Raw genomic sequence first — 20,422 nt, forward strand, 5'->3', positions numbered from 1 at the left:
CTCCACAGTCCTGTTGTCACAACACCCGTGCCACCAGCGGCCGCCATTACACATGCGGTTCCCACGCCCTCTCAGATTAACCCACGACTGGCGTTTCCTGAGAAATTCGACGGTGACCCTAATAAATGTAAAGGCTTCTTACTTCAATGTTCGCTGTTTGTGGAACAACAACCCATGCTCTATTCCACTGACAACGGTAAGATTGCCTTTGTTTGCTCTTTGTTAACCGGAAGGGCTCTTGACTGGATTACCGCTGTATGGCGCACGGATGGGTCATCTTTCTCCTCCTTCAACGATTTCCTCACACACTTCCGTGAGGTTTTCGATCATCCCAAGGAGGGAAAAAGCGCTGGTGAACGCTTGCTAGAGCTCTCTCAAAGGAAATCTTCAGCTGCTGAGTATGCTATGAACTTCCGCACACTGGCAGCACAAACGACCTGGGTGAGTGACACCTTAAAAGTTCTGTTTCGGAAAGGTTTAAGTCATGAATTACAAGCTGAACTGGCATGTCGAGATGAAGGGAAAAGTTTGAACGATTTCATCGAACTGACAATAGCAATTGACAATCTGCAACGTTCACGTAAACCCCGTTCTCGTGTCAGCACTGCCATTAAAGCAGCTCAGTCTGTTGAAGACCCTGAACCTATGCAAGTTAATTCCTATCATCTCTCATCTGAAGAAAAGAATCGTCGCTTGGCAAATCGTCTATGTCTGTATTGTGGATCCCCAGGTCATCAACGAGCCAGCTGTCCTTCACGTCCCTCATCTGTCTCGTCCAAATTGGTGAGTGAATCCTTACACTCTCTCCATCCTGTAAACTGTGTGATTGTACCCCTGAAACTAACCATTAACAACGTTCAAGTGACCACATTTGCTTTACTGGATTCTGGAGCGGCTGGGAACTTCATGTCAGCTGAGTTTGCAAGAACAAACAAAGTATCATTAATACCTTGTGCTAACTCTCTGTCTGTAGCTACCATAGATGGTCGTCCCCTGGGAACTGGTATCATCACTCATCTTACTCAAAGTCTATCCATGACAACCGGTTTACTGCACCAGGAGGTCATTCAGTTCTACGTTCTGCCCACGTCTAATACACCCATAATTCTGGGACTACCATGGCTGAGACTGCACGATCCACTAGTATCATGGAGGGAAGGTCAGATATTAAAGTGGAGCACTAAATGTCAAACAAAATGTCTATCTACCATTTCTCCTCTCCCAGTGCACTCGTTGGTGATTAACGAGGAGTCATCCGAGGTTCCCAATCTACCAGCGGAATATCACGATCTCAAGGCAGCATTCAGCAAAACCCAAGCAAACACATTACCACCTCATCGACCCCATGACTGTGCTGTTGATCTCCTACCAGGTCACAATCCACCCAAAGGTTGTGTGTTTCCACTGTCACTCCCAGAATCCGAAGCCATGACTAAATACATCAAGGAAGAGTTGGAAAAAGGCTTCATACGTCCTTCCACTTCCCCTGCATCCACTGGTTTCTTCTTCGTCAAGAAGAAAGACGGCAGTCTGAGACCCTGCATTGATTACCGTGGTCTCAACGAGATCACGGTGAAGTACCGTTATCCCCTTCCCCTGGTTCCAGCTGCATTAGAACAACTTCGCACTGCCCAATACTACACCAAACTTGACTTATGCTGTGCTTACAACCTGATTCGCATAAGAGAGGGTGACGAATGGAAGACGGCCTTTTCTACAACCAACGGGCACTATGAATACCGGGTTATGCCGTTTGGACTGGTCAATAGTCCGTCCATCTTCCAGGCTTTCATTAATGATGTCTTCAGGGACATGCTGAACAAGTTTGTTGTGGTCTACATTGACGATATCCTTATCTACTCCAATACCCTACAGGATCACATTCAACACGTCAGAACTGTGCTACAGCGCCTCATCGAACATCAACTGTACGCCAAAGCCGAGAAGTGTGAGTTTCACACAACATCCACTACCTTCCTGGGTTATGTCATCAGTCCGGGGGGAGTTGCCATGGATGACAGTAAGGTCTCTGCTGTACTCAAGTGGCCAGAGCCTCAGACTCTCAAGGAGCTACAACGGTTCCTGGGGTTTGCCAATTTCTACAGACGCTTCATCAGAAATTTTAGTACAGTCGTCAGTCCTCTCACTTCTATGATCAAAAAAGGTACACATCGTCTCACCTGGTCCGAGGCCCTCCGTCAAGCCTTTAAGGAATTAAAGGAACGCTTTGTCACCGCTCCTATCCTGCATCACCCTGACCCTTCTCTCCCCTTCTTAGTCGAAGTTGACGCATCCAATACTGGCATTGGGGCCGTTCTCTCACAGCGACCAGGCCCTCAGGAGAAACTTCATCCCTGTGCTTTCTACTCCCGCAAGCTCAACCCGGCGGAGAGGAATTATGATGTGGGAGACAGAGAACTGTTAGCCATGAAAGCAGCGTTTGAAGAGTGGAGACATTGGCTCGAAGGGGCTATTCATCCTTTCACCGTCTTTACGGATCATAAAAATCTGGAATACCTACGCTCTGCCAAAAGACTCAACCCACGCCAAGCCAGATGGTCCTTGTTTTTCTCCCGGTTTCAGTTCAATGTCACATATCGCCCAGGTTCCAAGAATACTAAAGCCGATGCTTTGTCACGTATACATGATGACGACCCCTCCATCTCAACCCCCGAACGCATCTTGCCCTTCCATGTGGTGGTTGCTCCCATCCAGTGGGATATAATGACTCTAATAGAACAACACAATTCACAAGAAGCACCACCAGCCGCCTGTCCACCGGATAAAACCTACGTACCTGCCCCCTACCGTGATCAAGTCCTGGATCATATCCACTGTCTTCCTGCCTCTGGTCACCCCGGCATCACAGCCACACTCCATCTCCTCAAGAACCGCTTCTGGTGGGAAACAATCAACCCCGACACTATTAAATTCATTCAGAACTGTCAGACGTGTAACATGCACAAAACCCCTCGTCAACTACCAGCTGGACTCCTTCAACCTCTTCCTATCCCTCAACGACACTGGTCACACCTTGCCATAGACTTCATCACAGACTTACCCCTATCCCAGTGTAACACGGTCATACTCACAATCATCGATCGATTCTCCAAAGCATGTCGCCTCATTCCTCTACCCAAACTCCCCACTGCTCTTCAGACCGCCGAACTCCTGTGTAATTGGGTGTTTAGGTTTTACGGCATACCTGACGACATCGTTTCGGATAGAGGCCCTCAATTCACCTCTCGTTTATGGAAGGATTTCTTTCAAGCTCTAGGGGTCAACGTAAGTCTCACGTCTGGTTATCACCCCGAGGCCAACGGTCAAGTGGAACGCCTCAACCAGGAGCTCACTCGGTTCCTCCGCTCCTACTATCGCCTATGGCCGAATATGCACAGAACTCCCTGATCAAGCCTTCCACTGGGATCACCCCCTTCAAATGCATTCTAGGGTACCAACCACCCATGTTTCCCTGGTCAGGTGAACCCACCAATGTTCCCGCTGTAACTGATTGGCTTCAACGAAGCGAGGACACATGGAATCAAGCCCACGTACACCTACAACAAGCTGTACGGCGCCTGAAGGAACAGGCCGACCGTCGTCGACGCCCTGGACACACTTTCCAACCTGGTCAATGGGTCTGGCTGTCCACCAGAGACCTTCGGATGAAATTGCCATGCCGAAAGTTAAGTCCAAGGTACGTGGGTCCATTCAAAATCACACAACAAATCACACCTGTTTCATTCCGCCTTGCTTTGCCTAACACATATCGTATTTCTCCCACTTTCCACATGTCATTGCTCAAGCCCGCTGCTGCCCCTGAGGAGGAGGGCGAGGGGAGGTCCCGTGAGCAGAGTCCCCAACCGGTTCAGGTGGAGAGCGAGGAGACCTATCAGGTGCGAGAGCTGCTTGATTCGAGACGTCGGGGACGAGTCCTCCAATACTTGGTTGACTGGGAGGGGTACGGTCCAGAGGAACGTTCCTGGGTCAATGCCGAGGACATTCTTGACCCCAACTTAACCACAGATTTTCATAGAGAACATCCAGAGAAACCGGCCCCTCGACCTCGAGGTAGACCCCGACGTCGTCCTCCACCTCACGCCAGGAGGCATTCGCAGGGAGGGGGCTCTGTCACGGAAACGAACACCGTGAGTCCCTCCAGTGGCCAGCAGAGGGCACCATCACCCGAATACTGACACTTACAGGCATCCAAACACTCACGTACACTGATACTGACTACATTACCCAATAGCCCCGTACCTTGGACTGATCACCGGCCAGGTGTTCCCTATCAGAGACTGCCATATAAGCCAGACCTTTGCATCACCTCATTGCGAGGTCTTGTTACTGCCACGGCTAACTTTTCTGAGCGTTTTACCCTGTCTTGTTCTCCCAGTTGCCAACCTTTGTTGTTTATCGATCTATGAACCCTTGCTACACACCTTTGAACCCTGATTGTTATACGGACTGTGATACTTGCTTGTTACCCCGACCCACTGCTTGGTATTGACTACGATTCTGATATTCCTGTTACACTGTGTTTGCTGATCCTGACCCTTCGCCTGTACGACTACGAGTGTTCTAATAAAAGCTTGCAAATGGATCCCAAGTCGAGTCATTCACCGTTACACCATGGTTCGGACAAATTTGCTTTTATCTTCATTCAAATTTGAGGGGAACGTTCCTCTCATCATAAAGAACACATTTCAGTTTGTGTAATTTTTGTGCTCAGACCCTAATAATGACTACTGGTTAGGTTGCAACCCTCTACAGACACCTTGGCAGTTGAATCGCCATTGGCTAGAAAATATTTTAGTTTACTCGCCAGACTGATAAAAAAAAATAGAAAATTGGGAAAAAAACGAACAAAAATAGTAATAGGATATTATTGATACAGATTATAATAATAAGAACTATAAAACACACTAAGGATTACTAAGGATTTTTGAGCTGCTGGATTCATGAATATTAATCAGGTTTTGTGAGTTCGCTTGAACTGATTTGCTGAAATCAAAACATGGACGATAATAGGTGAGCACCAAACAATGGGATTGCCTTTTCCGCATTAACTCCACCCACTACCGGAAAACCCGGCTGTTCTGAAAAGCTGAAGACTTCCATAGGAACGGCCTTATTTTGACAGGAAAATACAACAAAGAATATTATTTAAATGTAGCGAGTCAATTCACTCAATCACTCTCTCTCTCTGTCTCTTTGTGTGTGAGAGAAAGCGACGGCGATTTGTGCACCTTCACATGCCACCTGACTTTTTAAAATCCTTAAAGTGTCTATTTTCATAATCTGCCAGGTGCCAAGCTGAAATAATGACAACATACAACATATTGACCTTATTTCTGGACAAAAATAGCAAAAAATGGCCAAAGATGTGTAGAGGATCAACTATTTTTTCGTTTTCTCAAGCGCATAGGGTGATTTTTTTTTCCACAACATATTATTTCTTTATCATTCAATTCGATTAAATTCGGTACCAAGCTAAAATAATGTCCCAAAGGGTTCTTTTTAACCTTTTGCTGCACCCGACCGGAACCCGAAAAATCTAAAAGTGAAATAGAAAGTGGCATAACATTAGAAGTAAACAACATACAGAGACAAATGAACACATTTTCCCATACAATTCTGACCCCAGGGGGGTATTCCAGAAAGCAGGTTATGTGACATACCCGGGTATGTTTAAGAGTAAGCAAGCGGATAACCTCAACTTTGCGTTCCAAAAACAGAGGTAACTTTCAGGGTATTAGATTAGATTAGATTAGATTCAACTTTATTGTCATTATGCAGAGTACAAGTACAGAGCTAATGAAATGCAGTTAGCATCTAACCAGAAGTGCAAGAATATAGTGTTTTATATACATAAAAGTGCAGAGTAAGTAAAGCTATGATATACAGAATGTACAGTGGAGTTGCTATATACAGTATTGAGCAGAGTATATACAGAGTATAAATATGAATGCAATGCAGATATTGTATGTACATTATGAACAGAGCAATGAAGGATTATATATACATTATGAATAGCAGGAACGTGAGAACAGTGGTAATAAATACAGTTGAATGAGTGTGCAAAGTATTGTTGAACTAACTATTATATGCAAAATAACAGTAGTGCAATGATTTTTTGTAGAAATAGTCTACTGTGCTTGTACAGTAACCACTTAGACAGTTTATAGTGTAATGGATTTAACCATGTGCAGTCTGTACTGTGTACAGTGCAGTAAAAGAGCAGGTGCAGGTTAGATAGGTGGTGCGGCATTCAGAAGTGTCACAGCCTCAGGAAAGAAGCTCTTCCTGAGCCTACTAGTTCGAGAGCGTAGGCTTCTGTAACGCCTGCCGGATGGAAGGAGGGTGAAAAGTCCATGGTTAGGGTGAGAGGCATCCTTGATGATGTTTCTTGCCCTGCCCAGACAGCGCTTCTGATAAATGTTCTCGATGGATGTTAACTGGGTGCCGGTGATCCGTTGAGCAGTTTTCACCACCCGCTGGAGTGCTTTGCGTCAGATGCGGAGCAATTGCTGTACCACACTGAGATGCAGTTTGTGAGTATGCTCTCAATGGTACAGCGGTAGAATTCAGCACGGATCCTGGGACTGAGGTGAACTTTTTTAAGGCTCCATAAGAAGTAAAGGCTCTTTTGAGCCTTTTTGACCAGGGTGGAGGTGTTTAGGGACCAGGTGAGGTCATCTGAGATGTCGATGCCAAGGAACTTGAAACTTGACACACGCTCCACTACAGCTCCGTTGATGTAGATGGGTGTGTGTGCATGATTCCTAGTCCGCCTGAAGTCCACAATGATCTCCTTTGTCTTCTGGGTGTTTAGTTCCAGGTTGTTGGTGGCACACCACACAATGATGTGTGTGGTGTATGTTAGTAGTCATAGCAACTCACTCTCTAAACTTAACCTGCTCTGGAGCAGGTTATGTTCCAGGGTTAGTTCACTACAGCGAGCCTTCAATGGGGTGACAGATTATTATATAATATTACAATATGTAATATAGCCTATTTTATTTATATATATATATATATATATATATATATATATATATATATATATATATATATATATATATGATATGTTAATGAGGAAGCGCTAATATAATAAATAAGGTAATATATTATTCTAATATGATTATTTCTTTTATTGGCATATATAAGAGTTATCTATAAATTATGTATTAAGAGGTATGCATAAATTATAAAACAATATGACAAGGTAATGTTTAACTTATATATATTTATTTTATTTATTACATGTTATATCTCACACATGGAGTGGTATTTTCTATAATGTCTGAATTCTAAATCAAAATACATATTTGATATGACTTAATGTATAATTAGCATAAAACAAATAATACAATTTACATTCTCAAGGATTGGAAAAAAATTTAAATGATTGCACAGCCATCAGTAAGGTGGCGATATGCACTAAGCAGGTAAACAACTAATGAACAAAAGAAGAAGAAAGAAACAGCTTGGCACGCTTTTTCTTAGCGTCCGTTTCTATAGTGACTCGTCGATTCGTTGCTCACCCCAGGAATTTAATGGAATGGTTATATTTGACATTTGACAACATATTGACCTTATTTCTGGACAAAAATGGCAAAAAATGGCCAAAGATGTGTAAAGGATCAACTCTTTTTTCGTTTTCTCAAGCGCATAGGGTGATTTTTTTTCCACAACATATTATTTCTTCATCATTCAAGTGTCTATTTTAAGATTAAATTGGGTACCAAGCTGAAATAATCTCCAAAATGCTTGATTTTTAACCCTTTGCACCAAACCCGAAAAATCTAAATATGATTTAAAGTGGCATAACTTTTGATGTAAACAACTCACAGAGACAAATGGACACATTTTTCAATACAATTCTGACCCCAGAAATTGTTATTTGTCATGTTTTATAACATCTTGACCATCTGTGATCAAAAAGAGCAAAAAAAGTTCATTTGACAGTGTTTTTATTATACTTAACAGCCTGAAATAGGGTTTATTTGAACCTTTTACTTCACCTATCCTGAACCTGAAGATATTTCAAATAGTTTTACTTTTTAAGTTAACAAAAAAAGCAAATTAGCTTAAATAAATGAATAAAATAAATAAATAAATAAAAAACTACAAAAGATCCAAAAAGTTGACTGAGCATAAACTGCAAGTTTTTGATTTTTGGGGCTTTGCAGTTGGTGGTCGTCGGTTCATACCTGCAGATCGCCATCTCCCACTGCTCTCTCTTTTGGAAAAAGTTCAGTAAGTATTTGAAACTATAATTAAGATATACCTTTGTAGTCATAACTTAAAGTGATTTTTCAACAGTTTTTACTATAATCACAGGCTTTCAGAAATCGAATCTGTATTCTTGACTAGCAGTGTTGGTAGCTTAGTTGGGTGGGGGATATGAGATATGAGACTCTGTGAAGACGTCAGTTCACCATACCACATGAGGGATATTTGTGAACAGATTCCATTGAAATTAGAGGACTTGTCTTTGGATACAATTGGCTATCACCAATATTGCTATAAAAGCTTTACAGGGAAAATAAATCTTGAAGTTGGTCAGCTGTTCCAAGTTTGTATGCACATCCAACTGCTTCATCTACAGTAATGCTGAGCTGTATATGAGGTTCAACTTAATACACTCATGTTGATGCACCTTGGAGGATGTGAGTTAATGAGAGATGTCTTTGTCTCCCTGTAACCGTCTTGCCAATTTCAATTTCGGTATTCAGGATTAGGAAAACCTTGATTTTCCAATGTCTTCATGTACAAGTTGCACATGGATCTTAGCTGGACAACCTCTTTGCATTCAATCACATTCCTAAGAATGTAGTCCTTTACCACACAATATGACTTGTTATGTGCTGCTATCTTCTGGGCCTGCAGGATGTCAGTGTTGACTGCTGCCTTTTCTACTCTCTCCCTTCCATGCTCATGGGTTTGGTACTCTGTGTTGAAGTTGTTTCTGCATGATGGATGATACTTAGCTTCCATTGCAAAAAGGTCCTTGCCCTGCACCTTGCGATAAAGAGCCTCTTTCTTTAATTCCTGTGCCCTAGGTTCAATAACTTTCCAGCCTGGTTCCTTGTGTTTCCAACTCTGTAAGCTTTGTAAGCTCTTCAGTCTTGCCCTTGAACTTGGATTTTGCTTTGTCACAGAAAACACTAATTGCCACGACCTACCCGAGCATTGTTTCAGACCATGTCCATCCCTTTATGACCACCATGTACCCATCCCAGCAGGATAATGCACCATGTCGCAAAGCTCGAATCATTTCAAATTGGTTTCTTGAACATGACAATGAGTTCACTGTACTAAAATGGCCCTCACAGTCACCAGATCTCAACCCAATCTTTGGTATGTGGTGGAACGGGAGCTTCGTGCCCTGGATGTGCATCCCACAAATCTCCATCAAATGCAAGATGCTATCCTATCAATATGGGCCAACATCTCTAAAGAATGCTTTCAGCACCTTGTTGAATCAATGCCACGTATAATTAAGGCAGTTCTGAACGCGTAAGGGGGTCAAACACAGTGTTAGTATGGTGTTCCTAATAATCCTTTAGGTGAGTGTATTTTCCCTGTAAAGCTTTTATAGCAGTATTGGTGATAGTCAATTGTATCCAAAGACAAGTTCTCAAATTTCAATGGAACCTGTTCACAAATATCCCTCATGTGGTATGGTGAACTGACGTCTTTACAGAGTCTCATATACTCATACTCATATACTCATATACAGTATTGTTCAAAATAATAGCAGTACAATGTGACTAACCAGAATAATCAAGGTTTTTCGTATATTTTTTTATTGCTACGTGGCAAACAAGTTACCAGTAGGTTCAGTAGATTCTCAGAAAACAAATGAGACCCAGCATTCATGATATGCACGCTCTTAAGGCTGTGCAATTGGGCAATTAGTTGAATTAGTTGAAAGGGGTGTGTTCAAAAAAATAGCAGTGTGGCATTCAATCACTGAGGTCATCAATTTTGTGAAGAAACAGGTGTGAATCAGGTGGCCCCTATTTAAGGATGAAGCCAACACTTGTTGAACATGCATTTGAAAGCTGAGGAAAATGGGTCATTCAAGACATTGTTCAGAAGAACAGCGTACTTTGATTAAAAAGTTGATTAGAGAGGGGAAAACCTATAAAGAGGTGCAAAAAATGATAGGCTGTTCAGCTAAAATGATCTCCAATGCCTTAAAATGGAGAGCAAAACCAGAGAGACGTGGAAGAAAACGGAAGACAACCATCAAAATAGATAGAAGAATAACCAGAATGGCAAAGGCTCAGCCAATGATCACCTCCAGGATGATCAAAGACAGTCTGGAGTTACCTGTAAGTACTGTGACAGTTAGAAGACGTCTGTGTGAAGCTAATCTATTTTCAAGAATCCCCCGCAAAGTCCCTCTGTTAAAAAAAAGGCATGTGCAGAAGAGGTTACAATTTGCCAAAGAACACATCAACTGGCCTAAAGAGAAATGGAGGAACATTTTGTGGACTGATGAGAGTAAAATTGTTCTTTTTGGGTCCAAGGGCCACAGGCAGTTTGTGAGACGACCCCCAAACTCTGAATTCAAGCCACAGTACACATTGAAGACAGTGAAGCATGGAGGTGCAAGCATCATGATATGGGCATGTTTCTCCTACTATGGTGTTGGGCCAATTTATCGCATACCAGGGATCATGGATCAGTTTGCATATGTTAAAATACTTGAAGAGGTCATGTTGCCCTATGCTGAAGAGGACATGCCCTTGAAATGGTTGTTTCAACAAGACAATGACCTAAAAACAAACTAGTAAACAGACAAAGTCTTGGTTCCAAACCAACAAAATTAATGTTATGGAGTGGCCAGCCCAATCTCCAGACCTTAATCCAATTGAGAACTTGTGGGGTGATATCAAAAATGCTGTTTCTGAAGCAAAACCAAGAAATGTGAATGAATTGTGGAATGTTGTTAAAGAATCATGGAGTGGAATAACAGCTGAGAGGTGCCACAAGTTGGTTGACTCCATGCCACACAGATGTCAAGCAGTTTAAAAAAAACTGTGGTCATACAACTAAATATTAGTTTATTGATTCACAGGATTGCTAAATCCCAGAAAAAAAAAATTTTGTACAAAATAGTTTTGAGTTTGTACAGTCAAAGGTAGACACTGCTATTTTTTTGAACACACCCCTTTCAACTAATTGCCCAATTGCACAGCCTTAAGAGCGTGCATATCATGAATGCTGGGTCTTGTTTGTTTTCTGACAATCTACTGAACCTACTGGTAACTTGTTTGCCACGTAGCAATAAAAAATATACTAAAAACCTTGATTATTCTGGTTAGTCACATTGTACTGCTATTATTTTGAACAATACTGTACATATCTCATATACTGTGTAGATATGATAGCTTCTCGCTTGCCCTCCCCACCTGCATGTGTTGAGTGTGGTAACATTACCATACTCAGAAAGAGTTGAGACATGTAAAATACGTGTTAGGGAACGAATCCTCTTTGGAGGCACTTCAGCTGTGTTACAATGTTTAATTTTCCCCTTGGTAAGTATGTATGAAGTATAGAATACAGATTCGATTTCCGAAAGCCTGTGATAATAGTAAAAACTGTTGAAAAATCACTTTAAGTTATGACTACAAAGGTATATCTTAATTATAGTTTCAAATACTTACTGAAATTTTTCCAAAAGAGAGAGCAGTGGGAGATGGCGATCTGCAGGTATGAACTGACGACCACCAACTGCAAAGCCCCAAAAATCAAAAACTTGCAGTTTATGCTCAGTCAACTTTTTGGACCATTTTGGATTTTTTCTGTAGTTTTTTATTTATTTATTTATTTATTTATTTATTTATTTTATTTATTTATTTAAGCTAATTTGCTTTGTTTTGTTAACTTCAAAAGTAAAACTATTTGAAATATCTTCAGGTTCAGGATAGGTGAAGTAAAAATTCGAATAAATTTTGGGCTGTTGAGTATAATAAAAACACTGTCAAATGAACTTTTTTGCTCTTTTTGACCACAGATGGTCAAGATGTTATAAAACATGACAAATAACAATTTCTGGGGTTAGAATTGTATTGAAGAATTTGTCCATTTGTCTCTGTGAGTTGTTTACATCAAAAGTTATTCCACTTTAAATCATATTTAGATTTTTCGGGTTTGGTGCAAAGGGTTAAAAAAGAACCCTTTGGGACATTATTTCAGCTTGGTACCCAATTTAATTTTATAATAGACACTTGAATGATAAAGAAATAATATGTTGTGGAAAAAAAATAACCCTATGCGCTTGAGAAAACAAAAAATCTTTGGCCATTTTTTGCTATTTTTGTCCAGAAATAAGGTCAATATGTTGTCAAATGTCAAAAATAACCATTCCATTAAATTCCTGGGGTCAGAATTGTATGGGAAATTGTGTTCATTTGTCTCTGTATGTTGTTTACTTCTAATGTTATGCCACTTTCTATTTCACTTTTAGATTTTTCGGGTTCCGGTCGGGTGCAGCAAAGGGTTAAAAAAGAACCCTTTGGGACATTATTTCAGCTTGGCACCTGGCAGATTATGAAAATAGACACTTTAAGGATTTTAAAAAATCAGGTGGCATAAAAAAAGCCGGGGGGTGCGCGTGGACCCCTATTTCCATCTAGACTAAAATATATCTGTGCTAAACTTATGCTTAGCCTCCAACTCACACACTACAATTATATTATACAATATATATATATATATATATATATATATATATATATATATATATATATTTATATATATATATATATATATTAGTCCTGCTTAAATAACAAGTTACTTAAGTTACTTAAGTCCTACTTTACTGGGGAAAGAGCGCTTTTAAGTGCATTTTAATTTATATGTTATTCTAATTGCAATCAACAGGCAATTAAGTGTCCAAAAACATTAAATCCAATTTGTGTTTAAGCGTATTCTTAAGCATTTTATTTAATAAGTACTCTTTTTTTTATATGACAAACAATATAACAAAAATTGTTTATTCATGAAGAGGACATGAGAGCATTTTGAGAGACAGCAGCCTTGCCTGGTTATTGACAGCAACAGAGCTATACATTAATACTAAGCGAACAGCTGACAGAATAAATATATACCACACTTCAATGTTTGGTGAAAAAAAATCTGGAAAACAATTTTGTACAAATTTTGTGAATACTGACAGGATATTTTAATTTAGTAAGTGGGTTAAACTAAATAAGAAGACAAACCTTCTTTAGAAGAAATCTAGTCAAAATATCTGATGACTTTTAATTATTTTTGTGTTGTTTGCAAGCTCTTGTTACATTATAATCCTCCACATCCACTGCATTCTCAAAACTCAGGCAATTTCAAAAAACTCTGGAATAACCTACCTAACATTGTTCGGGAGGCAGACACACAATCTTGCAGTTTAAATCTAGATTAAAGACCCATCTCTTAAAACTGGCTTACACATAACACACTAATACGCTTCTAATATCCAAATCTGTTAAAGGATTTTTAGGCTGCATTAATTAAGTAAAACAGAACGTCTTGGTTACGTATGTAACCCTCGTTCCCTGAAGGAGGGAACGGAGACGTTACGAATGGGATCTCGCCCGAGAGCCCAATCACCTTCGAGTGGTACAAAACGAGCCAATGGTACACAAAGTACCTTGGTCTGCGGAATTTGCATCGCGAGCTCCGCCCCGCAGAGCGGGTATATAAGGAGCAACGCGAGCAACTCGCATTCAAGTCTTCGCTGAGGAGCCGAGTCAGTGACCCGGCCGTTCAGCGGAACAGCGATGTGGCAAGGGGACGTAACGTCTCCGTTCCCTCCTTCAGGGAACGAGGGTTACATACGTAACCAAGACGTTCCCTTTCAGTCGGTCACGTTCGACGTTACGAATGGGGTCCCTTACAAAACGCCACATGGCTGTCTTCCAGTGACCCGTGTGAGTGATAGCACCCTGTCGTGAGGCCAGCACGAGTGAGGGCCTATAGCTCACACAGAATACACTGGGTAGCATATTCCAGCTGGACATATGCTAGCAGGCTGCCTGCCCGTGGGAGGACTTACAGAAAGCAGGTATCTACCAAGGTGGTGATACGTAAGAACTCTGAGGTACCCAGCCCGCAGGGTGGAAGTTTCAACGACGGAGCTGGCAAGGGCTTGCCAAGGGAAAGACACACGCTGCGGAGAGACTTACTGTGGACATACACACGTGGGATTACCCAGAAGGGGAATCACGACACATGGAGGCACCTAGTCCCACACATGGCTGACCAAAGGGCATGTACACAAGTGTTGGACATCAACAGTGCTGGAGGAACCCAGGGTTCTGACTGAGGAACTCACCTGAGGGAAATAGCGCACGCATCCAGTCCACGGAGTGGAATGGCCCAGCAAGCGGATTGACACCGAGCAGGTCCTTACTGGCCCGAAGGGGCGAGTACCCGGGAGGACACAGGCTCTACGCGGAGATTATAAAATCTCGCGAATGTATTAGGTGTCGCCCAGCCCGCAGCTCTACAGATGTCTGCTAGTGAGGCGCCATGCGCCAGCGCCCAGGAGAAAGCTACGCTCCTAGTTGAGTGAGTTCTCACCCCTAGGGGGCATGGCAGGTCTCGAGCCTGATAAGCCAGGACAATAGCATCCACTATCCAGTGGGATAACCTCTGCTTGGAGACAGCCTTTCCCTTCTGCTGGCCTCCGTAACAGACAAAGAGCTGGTCTGAGGTCCTAAGGCACCGAGTTCTGTCCACGTAGGTGCAGAGCGCACGTACTGGACAGAGCAGCACCAGGGCTGGGCCTGCCTCCTCCAGGGGCAGCGCTTGCAAGTTCACCATCTGATCCCTAAAAGGAGTGGTGGGAACTTTGGGCACGTACCCAGGCCGGGGTCTCAAGATAACGTGAGAGTTAGCCGGCCCGAATTCCAGGCACGCTTCGTCAACTGAAAATGCCTGCAGGTCCCCGACCCTCTTCACCGAAGCCAAAGCCGTCAGGAGCACAGTTTTCAAAGATAAAAACTTTAGCTCTACTGAGAGCAAGGGTTTGAAGGGAGCTCTCTGCAGTGCTGATAGAACCACTACGAGGTCCCAAGAGGGGACTTGCTGAGGGCGAGGCGGATTGAGCCTCCTTGCTCCTCTCAGGAACCTGATGATCAGATCGTGCCTTCCAAGAGACTTACCTTCAACAGGGTCATGGTGAGCCGAAATGGCAGCCACATAGACCTTGAGGGTGGAAGGAGACAGCCTTCGTTCCAACCCCTCCTGAAGAAAGGAAAGCACTGACCCAATCGGGCATTTCCAGGGGTCCTCACGCCGTGAAGAACACCAAGTAACGAAGAGGTTCCACTTCAAAGCATAGGCATGTCTGGTGGACATGGCTCTAGCTGAAGTGATGGTAGCTACCACCTGTGGTGGCAAGGTACCTAAACCTTCCATGACCCATCCAGAATCCACACATGTAGGTTCCACAGATCGGGACGTGGGTGCCAGAGGGTGTGGCAAGGTCCCTCCTCAGAGGAATTGGCCAGGGAGGGGCTGTCGCGAGGAGTACAAGTTCGGGGAACCAGGGCCGGCCAGGCCAAAAAGGCGCAACCATGAGGACCTGCTCCTCGTCCTCCCTGATCTTGCACAACGTCTGTGCAAGAAGGCTCACTGGGGGAAACGCATACTTGTGGCCAGCAGCGTCCGTGCCGAGGGTGCCCTCGGTCAGGGAGTAAAACAACTGGCAGTGGGAATTTTCTGGAGAGGCAAACAGCGTCCTCCGATGCCCTGAGCGTCTCCGAAGTGTTCCCAAATCAGCTGAACAGACTGGGGGTGGAGTCTCCATTCCCCGGGGCGAGACTGCTGTCGTGAGAGCTCGTCGGCTGCACGATTGAGCCTGCCTGGAATGTGAATGACACGAAGCGACCTCAGATGCTTGTGACTCCACAGGAGGAGATGGCGAGCGAGTTGCGACATGCGGCGGGAGCGTAGACCACCCTGACGGTTGATGTACGCTACGGTCGCAGTGTTGTCCGTACAGACCAGAACGTGCTTGTCCTTCAGCAGGGCCCTGAAGCGGTGCAGAGCAAGACGTACTGCTAGCAACTCGAGGCAATTGACATGCCACTGAAGTCGGGGTCCTGTCCAGGAGCCTGACGCAGCATGCCCGTTGCACATGGCACCCCAGCCCGTGGCAGAGGCATATGTTGATACAACAACATGTCTGGACACCGGTTCTATGGGCACGCCGGCCCGTAGAAACGAGGGGTCCAACCACGGGGTGAAGTATCGGCGGCAGGCCGGAGTGATGGTCACTCGGAGCGTGCCCTGTTGCCATGCCCATCTCGGGACTCGGTCGTGAAGCCAGTGCTGAAGCGGTCTCATATGGAGTAGCCCGAGCGGTATGACTGCCGCCGCGGACGCCATATGCCCCAGGAGCCTCTGAAACAGTTTCAGTGTAACCGCTCTCTTGCCCTCGAATTGTCTCAGGCAATTCAGCAGTGACTGCGCGCGCTCATTTGTAAGCTGCGCGAACATGGCGACCGAGTCTATTTCCATACCGAGAAAAGAGATCCTCTGCACAGGGGAGAGTTTGCTCTTTTCCCAGTTGACCTGAAGTCCCAGTCGGGCGAGGTGTCTGAGCACCAGATCCCTGTGCTCGCACAACCACTCTCGAGAGTGAGCTAGGATCAGCCAGTCGTCGAGGTAGTTGGGATACGGACACCCTGTTCCCTGAGAGGAGCCAGGGCTCCCTCCGCGACCTTCGTAAAGACACAGAGAGAGAGGGCCAACCCGAATGGGAGAACCTTGTACTGATATGCCTGCCCCTCGAAAGCAAACCGAAGAAACGGTCTGTGTCGAGGAAGAATGGAGACATGAAAGTACGCGTCCTTCAGGTTGATCACTGCAAACCAATCCATCGGACGAATGCATTCGAAAATGTGCTTGGGCGTTAGCATCTTGAACGGGAGTCTGTGCAGAGCTCGGTTCAAGGCACGCAGGTCCAGGATTGGCCGTAACCCACCTGTCTTCTTGGGTACTATGAAGTGAGGGCTGTAAAAGCCGGACTTCATGTCGGCTGGAGGGACCGGCTCTATCGCACCCTTTGCCAGCAGGGTCGCGACCTCCGCGCATGACAGGGGCATCTTTGCCCACCATAGTCGCGTGGACACCCCGAAACCTGGGGGGACGCCGGGCGAACTGAATCGCGTAGCCGAGCCTGAGCGTCTGGATGAGCCAGCGGGAAGGCCTGGGGAGCTCTAGCCAGGCTCCCAGGAACCGAACCAGCGGGGTCAAAGGGACTACAGGCGAACCCACAGTGGGAGCAGACAGCCCCGGCATGGGAGGCATAGCGTCCCTTAGCGGGGGCGGAGTGCGGGCACTCGTCTGACTCCAAGTGGCAAAGAGGGCATGAGAAGGCGAAGCGTTCTTGAGCCGTCTTTGCACGGAAACTGTCAAGGGGAGAGGGTAACGAGAGCGGCGAGGAAGCATGTCGCCAGCTGTCTTTCGTGGCCTTTTGGGACCCGGAGGTAGAGGAAACAGCTCTTTTAGTGAAGGTTTGGGTGCCACCGGCCGCGGGGCCAGTGGCGGAACAAAAAGAAAACGAGAACAAAGGATTCTCCCCCGGCCCTCCTCCGGGGGAAGGAGTGGTCCTGATACCATCTCCTGATGAGCTGACGTCTCCAACTCCAGGTCGCCCGTCTCAGGAACGCCGCTTGGCCTAGCGTTTGGCAGGTTTAGGGGCAGAGACGGGTTGCGCCACCCTTCTGGTGCCATCTCCTCGCTGCGGCCGGGGTGGAGGCTGCTGCTGTGGCCGAGCGGGAGTGGAGGAGGCCGCAGGGGGGCGCCCTCGGCGACGAGCAGGCTGAGGTTGCGCCGGCGGCGGGGTGGAAGCAGCAGTGGGCCTCTACAACCCTGAAAGACAGTGGAGACCAGGACAACTAGAGACCCAGATATAGATCCCCTGTAAAGACCTTGGGTCCTATTTTAACAATCTACATGCAAAGTGTAAAGTGCAATAGCAATGCGCCTGAACACACCTCTTTTTTTAGATCAGCACGCCCATGGGCGCACAAAAAAGTACCGGTTGTATGATAGGGCCCCTTGTCTCAGAGGACCACCGGGACAAGACCACAAAAAACAGATGATTCTTCTGCACAGTCTGACTTTGCTACAGCCTGGAATTGAACTGCTGGTTTCGTCTGGTCAGAGGGGAACTGGTCCCCGACTGAGCCTGGTTTCTCCCAAGGTTTTTTCTCCATTCTGTCACCGATGGTGTTTTGGTTCCTTGCAGCTGTTGTCAATGGCTTGTTTAGTTAGGGACACTTCATTTATAGCGATATCTTGATTGCAAATGATTGCACACATACTATTTAAACTGAATTGAGATGACATCATTGAATCCAATAATGAACTGCCTTAACTGTCATTTTATATTGTTGACACACTGTTTTCCTAATTAATGTTGTTCAGTTGCTTTAATGTAATCTATTTTGTTTAAAGCGCTTTATAAATAAAGGTGACTTGACTAGTTTGGAATCAGAACAAGAGCTACTGGTGATACCTATGATAATACATTTTCTTAAAACACATTTCCACATTTTGAGAGAAAATACCTATTTGTTAGATTCATCTTTCATCTCAGAAAAGCACAAAAACTAGTAAATATGATATTCCTGTTTTGTTAGGCATGGTGCCAACAGACATTTTCATCAGCAACCTCCCTTCTTGATAAAATGGCATTATCTGTGCCTACAGTTATGTGTCAGCTAATAGATTTAATTTGCAAGAAAAGCAGCCACAAATGAAAGTATAATGGATGCAACCACAGTTGCTGTGAAAGGAGTTGTTTTGTTAGAGCTTTTTGTGCTCTATCATTCATATGTAATGAATGAAGATGTCACAACCAAGCTTTTGCATATTCTCATTTTAAACATAAAAGCCACAAATCTGATTGAATTAGAAACAGCATGTTATCAGTGAAAAAAATGCAATGCAATGTGCTTATGTCATCAACTTCAGTGAACCAAATATAGTGCACTACATACCAGACAAGAGTTGGAAATGTATTCCATTTACTGGGAATGGTGACTCCCTTCTCTTGTGATTTATGGCTGTGATATAATTTAGAGACACATAATTCAAACCAAAGACACACAACACCTCCATATGTGAAAGGCCTTAGCCACATTGTTTTGCCAGGGGTATTAATTGGATATACCACCTGTTCTGCAGTTGTTCCCTTAGCAAAACGGAACAGTCATTGCGGTTCTTGTGGGAGCTTCCTGTCAAATCCATCCTCTCCACATGAAAATAGTGAGATTCAGATCAGATGTATGAATGCTTTAATCTGACCTTTTCTGTATTATCTATACTACACAGGCAGTGCTCCAGGCATAACTTTGTAATGTAATACAATGTTATTAGTTCAATATTCTGTGTCATATGAAAAGTGACGTGACATGTGGCCATGTAAAGTGACCCATACTCAGAATTAGTGATCTGCATTTATCCCATCCAAAGTGCGCACACAGCAGTGAACACACAGACAGACACAACACGGGGGGCAGTGGGCAGCCATTTTTTGCTGCAGTGCCCGGGGAGCAGTTGGGGGTTCGTTGCCTTGCTCAAGGGCACCTCAGTTGTGGTATTGAAGTTGGAGAGAGCACTATACATCCACTCCCCCCACCTACAAACCCTGCCGTTATGAGACTCAAACCCGCAACCTTTGGGTTGACTCCCTTACCATTAGGCCACAACTTCCCCACAATATTGTAATTAATTATAATAATTATTGTAAATAATTATATTTATGCATTTCTGCACTGGGGAAACTTTATGTTCTTAAAAATATATTTTTTATATTTTACAAAAGAAAGTCATACAGGTTTGAAACAACATGATGTTCAATAGGCTACTATCCCTTTAAGGATTTGGAAGTTTGTCAGTTGTACAGTTTAATGTCTGTAAGTAAAATAAGAAAATACTTGTTTTTTTGTTTTGTTTTTGTTTTTTGCACTCTTATGCTGAAGTTGTTCAAAGGTATGCACAGGGTTGTTGTCTGTTGCTAAGCAATTGGCCCACCTGACATAAGTGACATTCAGTATGCATTAAATCAGCAACTGTCATATTCTGAAAGTGTATACTTGTAAACATTGTAATTGAGTATGGAACTGTACTTATGATTGTGTATAATCCAATAATAAGTATTCCAATCCTTTTTGTACTTTTGAGGATGAAAGCATTTACAGCGTTTTACGGTTGTCAATTCTCCATCATAATTGTTAGGGCATTAGTTCCAACAGAGAAGATAAGTTTGTGTCCTGAAGCAAGATACCAAGATGATCTGTCTAATTGTGGTGCAGCTCTGTAGTAATCCTGTTTGTTAACATGCTTTCTTCTCCAACCCAAAACCATATGTAGACTTTCTTTGTGT

General features: G+C 44.0%; 1 protein-coding gene across 1 annotated transcript in view; it reads left to right on the top strand.

The window, feature by feature from the left end:
• LOC113098990 (cadherin EGF LAG seven-pass G-type receptor 1-like) overlaps window positions 1-20,422 on the top strand; it is a 90,111-nt gene that overhangs the window by 66,482 nt on the left and 3,207 nt on the right. The gene's annotated exons all lie outside the window — the stretch shown is intronic.

The sequence above is a fragment of the Carassius auratus genome, unplaced genomic scaffold, assembly GCF_003368295.1.
Source record: "Carassius auratus strain Wakin unplaced genomic scaffold, ASM336829v1 scaf_tig00216805, whole genome shotgun sequence".
NCBI lineage: Eukaryota > Metazoa > Chordata > Actinopteri > Cypriniformes > Cyprinidae > Carassius > Carassius auratus.